Source organism: Crotalus tigris, unplaced genomic scaffold, assembly GCF_016545835.1.
Source record: "Crotalus tigris isolate CLP2741 ecotype Arizona unplaced genomic scaffold, ASM1654583v1 scf7180000018155.2402879, whole genome shotgun sequence".
NCBI lineage: Eukaryota > Metazoa > Chordata > Lepidosauria > Squamata > Viperidae > Crotalus > Crotalus tigris.
The window spans coordinates 487,337-503,605 of record NW_024096851.1 but is presented as its reverse complement, the minus strand read 5'-3'; the positions used below and the strand labels follow the sequence as shown (position 1 = coordinate 503,605).

General features: G+C 35.7%; 1 protein-coding gene across 3 annotated transcripts in view; it reads left to right on the top strand.

Moving 5' to 3' along the window:
* The window catches only part of CHRM3 (cholinergic receptor muscarinic 3), a 245,229-nt gene that overhangs the window by 47,886 nt on the left and 181,074 nt on the right, over positions 1 to 16,269 (top strand). For 2 of the 3 annotated variants that reach the window (XM_039348451.1, XM_039348449.1), the window contains exon 2: positions 1,338 to 1,526. The exons of the other annotated variant lie outside the window; for it this stretch is intronic. The gene's annotated coding sequence lies outside the window, so the exon portion shown is untranslated. The remainder of the gene's footprint in view (positions 1 to 1,337; positions 1,527 to 16,269) is intronic. 3 annotated transcript variants of the gene reach the window in all.

The following is a 16,269-nucleotide window of genomic DNA, read 5'->3' as shown; positions in this document are numbered from 1 at the left end:
TTATTTCCTTATGTTTAATTGTATTAAATACCAAAATGAATAATACCATTATTCCTGTCTGAATATATTTTCTCTAAGTTGGAGAACATTAGTGGAAGAATGCAAAAAGGCGTGAACATATATTGAGAACATATGTCTATTTCTTAGCAGTTTGAATTTTATTGACATATATGATTTAGATCTGCTATAATGTATCGAATAATAAACACCATAACTTAAAAAAATGAATAGTGTCAGAAACTGTCACTATCTACTTGCTAGTGCTTCCTATTATGCATGTAAAATATGAATATTTTTGTCATAATATTCTCCAAATATTCTGTGAAATTATTTTTGACAAGTTAATTTATGGAATGAGAAAGCAATCTTTATGCCATTAGGAGAGGGGGGAAATTGTATACTAAAAAGAACAAAGAAAGGGTAAGAAAGAACATAACTAACTTGGATAAATTCAAGTATCCAGGGTCAGATGAATTATGTCCTTGGAAAGTGTCACCTAAACATTTTCAACCCAGTGCTTCTATACTGTATAAACCACTATGCCTTTGCACACTATCTACTTGCTAGTGCTTCCTATTATGCATGTAAAATATGAGTAGTATTTGACATAAGATTTTTCAATAATTGTACCAATTACTTTTATCATGCCCTTTTAGTTGCATTTAGATTACATACTATTCATTAGCATACACAGATTTAGTAAAGTAAATAAAATGAGATTTATTATAAGATCCTAGTATGATCCTTGAGCTTGGTTGTTTTTACTTAATTTCGTAATTCGAATAACAAAAATGAAAGGCATATGTACAGGTTGGAGAGGCCGTGTGTGGGAGTAGTAAAAATAAAAAGGATGTTGATGTCTTTTCACCCCTAAGTTAAACATAAGCAAGTAGAGTGTTGCAGTTGATAAAAAGGCAAATGCTACACTGGAGAGAACATAAACAAAAAACAGAAGATAGCTGTGAGGTGGCATCATTATAGCAACTTTCAGTTTGTCTATTTCTAACCCATTTTTCATTTATGCTTTTGCATTTAGATATCTAATGAATATTTAACTTCTCAGACTTCTCCCTTCAATATGTATACAGATCCTCTTTACACATAGTCCTGAATGACAAGGAGGAATTATTTCAATTTCTTTTAAACAATGTGGTATCCTTTAGGCACCAGAGACCTGTGATTCAAATGAATTGGTTAATCAAGTTCATTAGCAATCGTGATTACAGCTGTGAAAGTAAAAAAAAAAGGCCAAACATTACATTTATTGTATTGTTATAGATTTAATAAATATGCCGGTCATACAATTGAAATTTGTATGCTTTTTTAAATATATATAGGTGTGCCAAGAAAAGAAAGCATGATTGAAAGAAAATGACTTCTTTGATCCTGATGACTCCAGTCTTTGTTTCTTCATTCTCAATCTTAAATGCTTGGACAGCTTCTTGCAAAAGTGATGCAGTGCTAACTTGGCAGTGAAATTCTACAAATATTCATTCTCTGACTACCAGGTCTTTTTACTTATGATGGTAAGTTGTTTTATTAAACTGTTGGAAGTAGCAGGCTTCTCAGTTTCGGTATGCAGATTCTGGAAAGAGCACTGAATAAATCAGAGTTGTTGCATGTTCTGCTAGAGTATATGAAACCCAAACTATTTTTTGACTGGACAGAGCTATTTTATAAACAAACTTTTTCAAATCACTCTAAAATACAAATAAAAAAGGATTTATTGAGACAAATAATTATACGGCTTTGCTACTGCGGGATAATTAGTTTCTTTCCTTTTTCTTCATTCCACCTTCCATTCTTCTCCCTTCCATAAAACTGAATGATACTCAGATATTATGTGCTTGTTTATTTATATGTTTCATACATCTACCCATCTCACATACGTGACTGTTCTTTATAGAAACGTTTTTGAAATTGCTTATTCAAGAAACAAGTTGTAAGTGACGGGTCACCTTGACTCTGGTTGCCTAGATGAATGAGAACTCTTTCTGAATGACGGATCATGCAAACATTTATACTAAATAAAAAATAATTTATGAGACTATATTTTGATTGTGCCTTTAGAATACTGCAATACTGATCTTGCAAAACAACAAAATGAAAACCTTCATAGTTTGCAGATGTGGGCCCCAGGCTACAAGAGATGAAACAGTAAACTGCAAAATCTGACAGGCTTATTGAATTAATATTAGTTAAAAAAATGTTGGTGTATGGGTATATCATCAGTACAGGTAGTCCTTGACTTATGACCAGTCACTTAGCAACCATTCAAAGTTATGATGGACCCCACCCAAAACTAGTTATGACCCTGTTCCAGAGTTCCCAAGAAATATTTTCATAGTCACATGACTGCATTTTGAGTGCTTGGCAATAGGCTAACCTTTATGGCTAATTACAGTATAAATATGATCACATGACCATGTTTTATGATTTTTTTAAAAATCAGTTTCCAGGTTTTTTTAATGGTGTCTATAAAAAAACCACCTCTTATAGAAATATATTGATTCACTTAACAACCACAGTTTTAACTTAACTACCAGCACAAAAAAGTTGTAAAGTTAGATCTGGTCATGTAGCTGTCTTGATTTATGACCACTATGCCTTATGATGAAAATTCCAGGTTTTATTGGGGTCATAAATCAAGCAACTTTATTGTTGATAAAATGCAACAGAATCCTATTATTTTTGTTTGAAAAAGCAAATTACTGTATAAAATGTTCGACTGTTCTAGTCAGTGCTTTTTTTCTTTAAAAAAAAAAAGGTGCCGGAACTCACACACGTCATACAACCTACCTTGCCTACCCTACAATGTTCCATCCAAAAAAGGTGCCAGAACTCCGTTCTGGGCGTTCTATGAGAAAAAAAGCCCTGGTTCTAGTTAAACAGAGTGACAGGTGTAGAATATACTATAATATGCTACATAAGCGGTGCCCCATTGGCTCATTATTTCAGATTGACCAAAGGTGGGCAAAAAAGCTGTGGGAGCAGGAGTGACTTCTGATTTCCTGCTACCTTTCCCATTTAGTTTCCTTAGGGGAATCTGGCAGGAAGCACTGGAGATCTCCCCTTCCCTTCCCAGCAGCAGATAACTGGCTACTGCTAAGTGGGGGAGAGAGCAAGGAATTGTAAAACTGGCTAGTAACTGTCATGAACATTGAAAATGGAAATTACGTGGCTGCAACAGTCATGTAACAGCAATCAATAATACTGAAGCAGCCATAACTTTCCCAAATTTTATTCCCTCGGGAGTCATGTGTTCTGGATTTTGGACATTTTCTGAAGCATCTTGTTTCAAAAATTGTTGCCCTACAATGCATTGTTTTATGCAGTGCAAAGTCATGTTAATGAGAGTTTTAGTATTATATAGACTTATATTTGTGGCTTCAAATCAGTCTTGATTTCTGATGATTCCCCGGACAAGTCTCTGCAATTTTCTAGGCAACATTTTTAGAAATGCCTTTCCATTGTCTTCTCCCTAGGGCTGAGAGAATGACTGGCCCAAGGTCCCTCAGCTGGATTTTGTGCCTAAGGCAGGACAAGAATTTATAATCTCCCTGTTTTTATGCCCAATTTTTTTAAATGTCTTGTTTAGTTTTGCTTTGTAATTTTTTCCCCTTTTTTGAAATTTGTATTTTAACATTATGAATAAAATAAAAAACACTTATAAAAAAAGAAATATTTTACATTCTATGTATGTGTGCCAATTTAAAATACTAATATTTCAAATCTTATTTGTAAACAACAGTGCACCTCTGAATATTTACCATTCGTTTGTTCTTCTGTTACTAACACTTGATGACTTTATGTAATCCTGAAAGCAAAACAGAAAGCTTAAGATGATGGTGGCTATATTGCTATTAGTTATATATATATATAAGATAAAATGTATTTATGGTTAATGATTTGAAATGTAGGTTTAATGATTATAGATTGAATTCTATTATATAGTGAAAACACCAGGCTGTTTTTATGTATGCCCATGTCTTCATTAGTACTTTGCTTAGCCAGCCTTATTGACATACTGTATAATTTTTAGAATGGGCCATTTGAGTTGATAGCACTATACTGAAAAACACCATTCACATTGATTATGCATTCATTAAACAAGTTTTTCTCTAGGGCCCACCTTGATTGTGTGACTTTTGAAATAACAATTCATGGAAGATGAACCATGCTTCTTTCTATTGCATCTTTTTATTTTAAATATTGACCAGCACAGCATATTCATAGTCCTCATTTTTCAATCTCTTCTTCCTGTGTATCAGTCACTGAAAAGTAGTGGCTTGCTAGCTGTTTCTCTAAGACATCAGTTCTCTTGCAACATAATTTTGAGCATTATTATTTTTTGAGGTAAACTTGAAAAATAGAGTTGTAATGCTGTACCACAAGACAAATTCGTTTCATTTTTGGAAAAAGAAAATACCCCAACTTAGTTGTGCCATGCTCAGAAACTCTGCAGAGGGAAAGAAATGCAGAGATCACTGACATGGAATTTTAAAAAACCTTGCTCTTAAAAAATATGTTCCAGTCAATTATTTTAAATACTAAATGTACTTGTAAATATGATAATAAAAATTTACATGTCAAAAATATTTTTGGCGGGCTATTATTCTGTTCCAGCTTAGATGTTTTCTAAGGCTCTTTTTCAACTATCTGTTTCCTAATGGCCTAGTTTTCATAACTGTGTTCAAGATAAACATCCATCTAGTCAAGTGTCCTAGACTAAGGCTGTTTAGGCAGCCTTACACTTAATTAATCTTGATTATATTGTGAATTTCATGCTATATTTAGTATACTTTCTTTTTCTTTTTTACTGTTTGGAAGTTTCTGTCATTTAACTGTCTAGCACTGAGGTCATAGCTTTGATGGATTTTAATCGCCCTTTTATTTATAAATATAATGAATGTGATCATTTCCATCCATATTTCTGATTATGTTGTTTTTGGAAAGTATATGATTTAGAAATCTTTTTTTTCCTTTTTGATTTGTTTTTGAAAAAAATACTGACCTTATCCTGAAACCTGCATATTTTAAAAAGCTAATTAGATCACCAAGTAGGGATGAGCCTTATACATAGTGGGGAAAAAAATGCCATGGGCCCTGAAGGGAAGAATTATTGCTTATCACCAATAATATAAGGGATTCTAGTGTTGTTGCTGTTGTTGTTGAGTCATTATGTGGGATTGCAGTGGATGTGCTAATTGTGTTGTAGAAAAATAAGCATAATATTTCTCCACAAAACGGATAAAATGCAGTTTCTTGAATCTTCCCCTTCCCAACAAACAGTCACATCTCAGTGGGAGGGAAGTGCTCAGTTCCTTAGCAACAACAGGGAGTATCTGCTCAGCTATAGAAACTTACTAGTTATGCTTGGACCAGCTGCTATCTCCCAGCCTGCAGTAGCTTGCAGGACTCCTTTGAGGATAAACTGCTGGTGGAAGAATCTATTATATCAGCTTGAAATTCATGGGACAAGTGGGTGGCAAATAAAAATGTATTAAAACAATAGTTATTAAGGCATTTCTTATGCAATTAACAACCACCTTGAATCATATTAATACACACCTACAATTGTTTACATGAACCATTTGTTTTTGTTTGTAATTTTCATCCTTGTTCAGAATGCCAGTTCTATCACTTTTCCATAGGCAGCCTCACAGAAATAATTTGCTGAGTTTCACAGCCAGCATTCTCTTCGATGTCCCAAAATACTGGAAATAACTTAGAATCAGGCTAGCTGGCAACTTTTCCTAAGTAGTTTCTCTCTTTCCTGTGTGGCATGACATGAATCTCTAATTTCTTTTCTTAGACTGTTTTTTCCTCCAAGCTGGCAGCCGTATGAACCATTTAGCTTTTATTTTTGGCATTGTTGATTCTTTTTATTCTATATTTATTTAAAACCATATACATTTGAGTAATTATTTCAAATGGTTTACAAAAATGAGAACTAACAGGATTATATAAAGAGATACAAACATAAAAATACAGCCATGTTTCATTTGCTAAATTATCCTTTAAATGGGATATAAATTAGTATAGTTAATCTTGCTGGTTGAAGTTAAAAATATTTTAAAAACTAACATGTGAGAGCAGTTGACAGATAGCACTCCTGTTAAAAAATTTAATATCCTTAATTATAGCCCCTCTAATACTATTCTGACCAAGAATGAACTACATGCTGGAGATCAGTGCTGTTCATTAAGCAGCCAATTTAGTGAAATAAAGCACTCTAGTGCCCACAAGAAAAGTTCATTCTGTGCCATCTTTTTTTGGGAAACAGAGCAGGGAACAAAGTCCAGGAAACACATTTAATTCCTCTGTTGGAAAGAAAGACAATGAATAGCACGGAAACTTGCTTTGCCAGAATCTATTTTATGCTGCTTTTAATTGCATTATCAGATTTGCAGATATACCTTTCACAAAACCACTTTTATTTTGATATATATATTATGAGTATTTTGAAACAATTTATTTTGATCCCAATAGAGAATTATAGGATTTGCCCTTGACTGGCATGGCAAATGAAGACAAACATTAATACACAATCCAGTGAAGTAACTTCAAACAGTACCTTCTCTAATCCCATTTAGAAATAGCAGTTTATGTTTTGATAGCTTCTATTTGCTACCTTTTACATATATAAAATATAAAATAAAAAATGGTTCATAAAAATAGCCCAAGTGGTCAAAAGGGAAACCATGATCCTGTGAGACTAAAAATGAAGACAAAATATTGATGAGCAGATCAAGAAATGAGGAAAAGGTTGATTAAATTAAGTTTACCGAAGTACAAAGATGCAACAGCATAGTTTTTTATAGTCACAACTCAACAAGGAATCCAAGTACATTTTAAGCTGGTACTTTTCTTCTTGATTATAATGTCTTTCAAAAAGATTGATTTTGCTATTATTGTATTGTTTCTTTTTATATTCTTCTCTTCATGGATAGGCAGGGTTTTTGATGTCAGAGCAATGATTTGTTTATTCTTGGTATTTTAAGAAAATGTTATAGATTATATAATATCAAGCTCAAAAGCATTTGAGTTATATACACTATTTTGTTCATTACTGTAAGATCCTAAACTAGTATGTCTTCAAAAAATTCCTTTTACTTAATATCAGTTAAAGCTCTTTAATATTATACATAGAGAAATCAGGGGAGGCCTTGATATGTCATCATATGAATAAATAAGTTTATTGCAGAAACACATGACATTAAATGCCTATAATATGCCTATAGTGAGAAGCTTGAGTCTATGAGTATTTAATAGTTTTATACTTTTTATTGAGAGAAATTGCAGCTGAGATGGTGTGGATACTATTGTTATGCAGAATCCAAAATCCAAGTCCAAAGTAACAAAGGAGTTTGCAGAAGGAACAGTCAATGATGTAAAGAGCAAGGCACTGAATGGCCATTTGCATTAATTTCTATGAAGATTATATAATATTTATTCCTTTAATGAAGTACAATAAATGACTTGCTGATGTGGAGATTTTTTTTTTTTTGTAATGTAAAATTTTTAACTGTATGATATTGGAGGAAAAAGTCTGAGAAGGCAATTATTCATAGATACCTAAATGCAAACATCAATAAAGTAAATTAAAACTTGATTATAAATATCAAAAAAAAAAAAATCCATTTGCTTTTCTAAAAGAAATGCCTGGGATCTTATGGATTGTGTGCTATTCCCAATTGCAATGTTTTCTGGGTTACCAGTAGGACTGACCTAACTGGTTAGCAAGGTTAGCTCTTCTGAGAAAGATTCACTTACCATAGGATTTAGTAGAATACCAGATTGTTTGGGGTACCTTGACAAAGTTTGACATCTTCTGGACATGACTCAGAAAAATTACCATTGATTTGCCTCTGGCTTTGAGCGGTGTTAAAATGGTTAACATTATAAATAGGTAGGACTTAGATGCATCAGGATTGTAGCTTCCTGACAATACTTTATATTAGTTAACAGTTAACTACAGAGGCGGCAGAATCTGATTCTTATGCTGACATATAATTCCACATAGAAAGAGGCCAATGCAAACAGAGTAGCACAAGTACTCCTTGACAACTGGAACCTGAATTTTGATTGTAAATTGTTGCAGTTGTAAGTCGAGGTGCCACATGACCAGACTTAATTTTATGACCATTTTCTCCATGGTAATTAAGAAAGTCACTGTGGTTGTTAAGTAAACCATGTGGTCATAACTGTGAACCCATTTTATCCAATGGGGTTTTTTTTGACAGAAAATTGCAAAAAACCTCACAAAATATGATCATATGACAGTGCGATGTTGCAACTGATCCTAAATTCAAGCCAACTGCCAAGTGCCCAAAATGGGATCATGTGACTATGAGGGTGATCCGGTAGTGGTAACTTGGGGACAGGTCGTAAGTAAATTTTTGAGTCCATCACTCATGTTTTAAATTTAATTTCCCAATGGGACCATTGCAGTGCTTTTTGTTTGGGTGGTTCTTGAAAAGCATTCAGAGGCTTCAGTTGGCCCAGAATGTAGTGGCATATGCAGTATTGGATGGACTGCAATGTGCCCACATAATAACACTGCTATACAATTTGCAGTGGCTCCCAGTAGGATTCCCAGTGCCATTTAACATGCTGGCTGTCATATTTAAGTCCTACTGTATATTCCGGCGTATAAGGCGACTCAGCGTATAAGATGACCCCCGTCTTCGGTGCCAAGTCACATGCCTAGAAAGTCATCTTATACACTGGAAACTACCATTATTTACAGTGTATAAGACGACTCGGCGTATAAGACGACCCCCGTCTTCGGTGCCAATTTTAAAGCTTGTGAAAGTCAACTTATACGCCGGAAAGTATGGTATATTAAATGGGGCATGGTTTTTGGAGCATCAGCTTCTCCCTAATGATTTCTGCTCTTCCCACTAGGCCTGGCAGAGAAGTCTTGCTCCTGTTTTTATTTTTTGTTCTTTTAGCAGGATAGTGGTGGTGGATTTTTAATGAAGAGGACATGACCTAAATTTTTCTTTGTATACTTTAGGATTGTTATTATTTATTTTTGTTAAAAATGCAGAATTCTTTGGATAGATGGCAGCCTCATAAATTTAGACAATACATACATAGATATTCGCATAAGCAGGTAAGCATATTACACCATTAAATTCCATTCCCAGTATTTTCCAGTATGAAAGTGAAATTGCAACATTTTATATTAGCTATAATAATCCTAGTAGTGGCAGGAAAGCCATCAAATCTGAAAAGTTTTTCAACCCCCTCCCTCCCCATACTTTGAAGCTATCTGAGTGGATTAGCTGCCTTGAAGTGAGTCTGCCCTTTAATTTTTGGATCTGCTTTGATGGATGGTTCAGTTGAAGCCCTATCAAAACAAGCCCTGTTTTGAAGCTTTGCAGAATCCAAAGTGCATGCTTGTTCTCGGAGTTGTAGATTTTGTTTCTGGTTGTGTATTTATTTATTTATTTATTTATTTATTTATTTATTTATTTATTTATTTATTTATTTTAAGGGCCAGATAGTATTAGCCAAGGCAGCAGGAATACTAAAGACTGGCTTTGGGAAATTGGCATGCAGGCTCTGTCTGAATCTGGGATCATCCACACAGTATCTTTGAATCTGTGCTGAATCATTCAAGGCCTGAAATCCAGGGTAGGTGTAAAGCACAGTGTTCAATACTGGTCATAGATTAGATAAAGAAAAACAAATGTATGCTTAGCCCAGATTAGATAGAGGTGTTCCTGGCTTCTCAGAAGTCAGAGCAAGGAATCATTCACCCATTAAGTGCCATTTTTAAGGAAATATACTGATGTAATAAATAAATTATTTTCCTATCTTTATTCAATTACATGATACCTTTTTAAAACTTGAACTTTTGTCCTCAGACAGAATTTTGTTTTTCTCCATTTTTCAAACACAAAAGATCTAAAACCCCAACTGCAATTACACGTGTGCTGGCCTCAATGGTGAATATGCTAGCCTTGCATTAACTGAATTTTGGATCTCTTTAAATGCAATTCAATATCAATTTACAGCTCACACTGAATCGAATATAGCATTATTTGAACTTGCATGTATCTTAATCTACCTGTATTTTTAAATGGATAGAAGTGGATTAAAAACTATGTGGGATACATTAATGCAAATGATGTAATCTAGGTAAGACATTAGAAGTCTTAGGAGGCTCAGCCCTTGTGCAAGATGCTTCCCTTTACAAATTTTATGTGGACATTTCTGGGATATTTGAAATATGAACTGAAGAACTGGAATCTCCAATAATGCCCCAACAATAGATTTATGTCCTTAATTAAATAGTATCAACAGATTTGAGATTAAAATTGAAAAAATAAAAAATATTTAGAGTGAATTGGATTCCCCAAAGCCCATATTTGAAAGGATGCATATCAGATTTTCTGGGAGGTGAAAAAAAAAAAAAGCATTCGCTAATCATATGATATGATCATGTGATCATTGGTATCTTTGGGGGATAATGTATATAATCAGATTTACGGGGAAATCTTTAAATGTTGAAGATAGTAATGTTATTTTGAACCATATACCAAAGCTTTGGAAACTGCTTATCAGGAATTATGTTTGCAAACCATGGGTCTGGGTTGGCTAAAAGAGTAATCTTGATAAATTGGAAATATATCATTTTACATGTTAAAGAATGGTTGTTTGAAAGGTGTTATCTGCTTTGGAAAAGAAAATAATTTCTACTAGTCAACAGATAAAGCGATACATATTATTATGGCAGGGATTTTGCAATGTTTTACGTTTACATTTTGTTCTGATTTTGTATTGAATATAGTAGGGCATATATTAGTAAATCAGTGACTATTGATAAGCATGAAATATAAGATAGATTTTTTTCTCTTTCTCTTTTCTTTTTAGTTTGTATTATTTATCTGGAGTTTTCTTGGAGGGTATCTATTACAAACTTCTAATTTTTATATCATTTAAAAAAGTTGATTGTTTTTGATTACATGTTGGGTTGTGAGCTCATGAGACCATTTCTGTAACTTTATCTAACTTCCTGTCCAAAGTAACAATGGTAGTCTTGCGGATACTGAAGATTTCAAGCCTGTTGGTGTTCAGAGAACTTGACGTCAAATTGGTTGTAAACATGGGTCTATCTGAAATTATATTTCTACAAATTGGTGCAAGCATTAATGACTCCATAGATCTGATTCAGATTGATTGGTAGCTGTGTATTTTCCCAAATATTTTTGTGATGATAGACTGACAGATCTAGCTCCCTGTTTTTCCCTTCCCTATAAAGATAAGCAGTTCTTTTGTTGCAGTTTAGGTTGTTTGAAATTTCTAACTTGGTTAAGAAGGGGCTTACTCTCTGTTGGTCTTTGGCCTGTACCTAAGCAGAATTTCTTGTTGTTTTCCTTTCCTATGCAATGGATTATGCTGATATTTCACATATTCTCAATTTAGTCCCTTCTCAGCCTTTTGGCTAAGATCAAGTGTAGTTTGTCTGAAATGGTATAGTCAGAATAAATGTTAATTATCATGTTTTTAGGAATTTAGTAACTGAGTAAATATTAAAATGAAAGTAGTAAAGGTGGTAGGTATTTGTCAGATCATATTGTTACCCATAATGGCTTTCCATGACTTTTATAAATGAAATAAACAAAATAAAAGGATTTATTGCTCTGTTTTTTGCATTTGTAAACATAAATACCAATGGCAATGTATTAAGTGATTTTGATAGTTACAGCTTTTTTTGCATTCATTAAGATAATTAGTTAGAAATAAAACAAAATAGAACAAGTCTGTTCACAATTGCAATTGTGTGGGGGTTGTTGAGGTTACCAGTACTTTATAGGAAGTGCATGGTAGTTCATAATTGCTGTCATTTTATCATCACAAATGAAGTTATCCTGGCGTTTATTATTATATACTATGCCAGGAACAAAATGTTTTTCTTATGCAACTACTTGGCTTAAATCCCCTTTTCTTCAATTGCTTCTGAACATGTGCATGACATAAGATTTTTAGAACTAACTTGCCTGATCAATTATATAATAGCTAAATAAAAAATATAAATAAATGCTAATTCTGAAGCCAACTGAGAATTTCTCTTCAAGCAAGGAAAACAGGAAATTTCTGTCATATCATTCTACCATATCTAGCCTTATTTCATGGGTTTCAGGTTCTTTGTAAAGAAAGCTGATTCAGTTTTGTTTTTTATTAGCTTTTCAGGCTTATTAGTACATTCCATTCTGGACAAATTCTGCAAAGATTCTGCTTCTCCGTTTATATGTTTATACTGTGATTCTGAAATTTCCTGCAGGTAATATCCCATGCAAAAAAAGAACATGTTTTAAAAACAAGCAATGAAATGTTTTTCTCACTATTTGAAAACCAACAATACTGATGATCATTAGTCAGTTGGTTTATTTTGTGTGAGCCACAATCTTTGGATCCATTGCCATGCATGATAGGCTTAGATACCAAGGTAGAAATGAAATGGAGGTACCTTGTCTGGGGTTTGAAGTTAGGCAAAATAAAGTATTGCTAATACTTGAATGGGAGACTTCTGTAGAATTTTAGAGCTCTAGGTTATATTAGGTAATTGAAGACAAACTCTGAGGATGACAAATTATTTCTGCATTACGCCAGAAAATGCAACAATCTATGTGTTGGCAGTGAAAACTGCTATTTGTACATTAGAAGGGTGTTGCAGGTTTTTCATTGGCTGCCAGCAGAATTGTAGATACAAATCATAATTCATATTGTAATGTATAAAGCCCTATATGAATTGGTACATGGATGCCTCTATGAACTGACTATCTACTATCTACTTGAACCTGATAGTCTGTGTGTGTTATGTACAGGGCTTTTTTTTTTTTTGTCATAGAACGCCCAGAACGGAGTTCCGGCACCATTTTTGGATGGAACCTTGTAGGGTAGGCAGGGCGGGTTTTATGACGTGTGTGAGTTCCAGCACCTTTTTTTTTTAACAAAAAAAGCACTGGTTATGTAAGCAAGATGTTGGAAACAGTGCTCCTGAATTGTGGAACCACTGCTTAGAATAAGCTTAATACAGATTGCTTCCCTAGGATTTTAATGGGTAAGTTCCAGCTAATCAGGATATCTTTTAATATAGGGTGTGGATATTCTGATATGATTTTATACACATACTCACACATACACACATTAGTCATTGTTCTATAAAGTTATAAACCACCAGGAATATAGTAGTAAAATAAAAATTACGGTGAATATGTATATATATATATATATATATATATATATATATATATATATATATATATATATATAGCCTTCTTAATGAGTGGGGAATACCAACTAAGGATCTGCTAGTGTGGTGGAACAGGGGAGGATTCTGAACCGCATCCTTATTCTGGCCATACAGTTCGTGATAAAGCCCCCTTTGGGCGTTGGTACGGTTACCCGTGCTCCACGTTCTTAGGGCCTGATGTGCTGAACATAAATCCACATGTCAGTTGATGGAATCAACTCCTGAGTACCATGCTTCCTTCAGCAGGCGACCTCCCTTTGTGGTATCACTGGCCAAGACTTGGGTATTCCCAAAGTCAAAACGATGGTCATATTCGGCCATGTGAGCCCAGATTTGCGAGTGTTGTTCGCCTCGTCTGATTGCCAATTTGTGTCCGTGCAGGCGTGTTTTTAGCCTCTTCGATGTCTTGCCTACATAATTACTCTGGCAATCCATACAATTGATCTTGTAGACTACCGTTGATCTCTTAGTGGTAGGGAGTTGATCCTTGGGGCGCATCACTTTTGCCCACAGAGTCTGATTGGGCTTATGGGCTACTTTTATATTGTGTGGTGCCAGCAACCTGGCCGTCGCCTCAGACACATGACTAATATACGGCAAAGACACCCATGTGGTCCGTGTTGAGGGTTCTTCATCCTGCTGTCTGTTTCTGGTAGTTCTGGTACCATACTATGCCATTTGATGAATCTTGGGGGGTATCCATTCATCCGGCAAACGCAGAACAGATGTTTCCTTTCCTCTGCCTTTGACTCAGTCGTGTTGCAGTGCGAGTGCACCCGTTTGAACAGGGTCCTGATGCAGCTGGCTTTATGGGGGGCTGAATGGTTGCTATAATAGTGGAGGATTCGATCTGTATGGGTGGGCTTCCAATAGACCTTGGTGTTCAAAGCTTCATCCATTGAGCGCTGGACTAAAACATCCAGAAAGGCTATCGAGCCCTGGATCTCCTCCTCCACCATATGTTGATGACACTTTTGTGATCATCAAACGATGTCATCAGGCTGACTTTATGGAGGTGTTGAACTCAATATATCTGGATATTAAGTTCACGGTGGAGGAGGAGATCCAGGGCTTCCAATTTTATGTGGGAGAAAACCCGAATAACCAAAGACCTACATACAAACACCCATGAAAACCTCAGAAAACAAATATGTATGTGTGTGTGTGTGTATATATATATATATATATATATATATATATATATATATATATATATATAACATACATACATACATACATACATACATACATACATACATACACATAAACATACATAAATACATCCATAAATTTACCAAGCTTGAACTCAATTTGAAGCAAGACTTGTGGGACTTGCATTTACAGCTAGCATCTTCATTTCTGAAGTGCGAGGATGTTTTGGATGTAGATGTTTTGGATTAGAATTTTACAGACCTTTTTGGTTTAGACCAGCATAGCTAACTCAGGAATTCTGGGAGTTGAAGTCCACGAGTCATAAAAGAGCCAAGGTCACCTATCCCTGGTTTAGACAAATGAAAGCTGATATCCAAATAATCTGAAAGACAAACAACTTGCTATAAGATAGCCTCTAGATAGCCCCATAGAGCACATGGGCATCATGGGTAAATCTAGTTTGCTCAATGTGATTGTAGAACATCCAACGTGTTCCAAAAACTATTAGAATTTATAATGATGAAAATAAGGATGAATATGGGAGGGGTTTTTTCTGGGAAGAGAGTACATCAGTAGTGGGGAAAAGAAAAACAAGAAGGGACATAGGCAGTCCAGTGAAGATGGTAAGAAAAATGGAGATTGCTCAACAAATATATGCCCCCTTGCTGAGGTCCTTTTCAACCCTAAACATTCCTGCCTGGAAATTAGGATTGTGGGAATCATCTTTTCCAATAAAATGGTACATTTCATGAAAACAGAGCCATCATATTAGATAGATAGATTAGATAGATAGATAGATGACAGATAATTCACAGAACCAAATTCTTGACCTTTCATTTCCTTTAGTTCCATTAATTAGTTGCTTGCAGTCTTTTAACATATCAGATGTCAGTTGTTGAGTCCGTGGCGGGAAAACAGACACGAGAAGCAGCTGGAGTTCTCAGTTTCATTTATTCAGCGTTCAGCTTACAGGAAGATGGCTTCAGCCTCGCCCAAATGCCTCGCAGCCTCTTATATAGGCAACTCCCGGGTAAATGGGTTACTTTTCCCGCGCCAGCACCCGCGCATGCGCACGGCGCTGGCGACAGCCTGTCTGGTCCCGGGCAGCTTTGCACCTGCCCGGGACTGCCTGCAAACGCCCGAGCCGTTTGCAAGGCTCGGGACATAACACCCCTTTCCCCCGGGCTAAAACTACTACCAACATACAACATTTATTTTATATGACATTTTGCTCCCCAGTGCTCCCACTGATTACTGGCTTTTGCCTTGCCAGCAATGTTATGTAATCTTCTAGATACTTAGGAGATTTCTTTGCTCTCTGTGACCTTCTTAGCTCTGGGTTACTGGCATAAGTCCCCTGACTGGAGGGAGGCGTGAGCCTGTTCTCTCTATTGTGCCCTGGTGTCTTCCAAGGACTGTGCCCCGATGCCTGGCCTGCTTGCTTGCCCACCGGGCTCGTCAGGCCAGGGCTTCTGTTACTTTGTGACCTGGTTGACCTACCTAGCTGTAGACCCTCAGGCCCCTTGAAGTGATAGCCGCTGCTGGGCGTCTCTGTAGAACCTCCTAGGTCAGTCCAAGACCTGTCAGGAGGCTGTCCATTCCCTGAACCCCATTCTGTGTTCGGGCTCGTGTGGGTTTCTGTACTTTCCCAAAACTCAGGTGTTCCCTGATTTGTGCTAGGGGTGTTGTAGTCGGGACTTGGTTCCTCGACTAGCTCTGTGTATGTTTGACCCCCTGTAGGATTTGGGGTAAGGTCAGGCCAACCTTGGGAATTGTGTGCCAGCTCTCTTGCGGGGAATGATTTGTTGGGATGCCCCCGGGTATCCTCCCTGGCTGGAGTAGGCGTG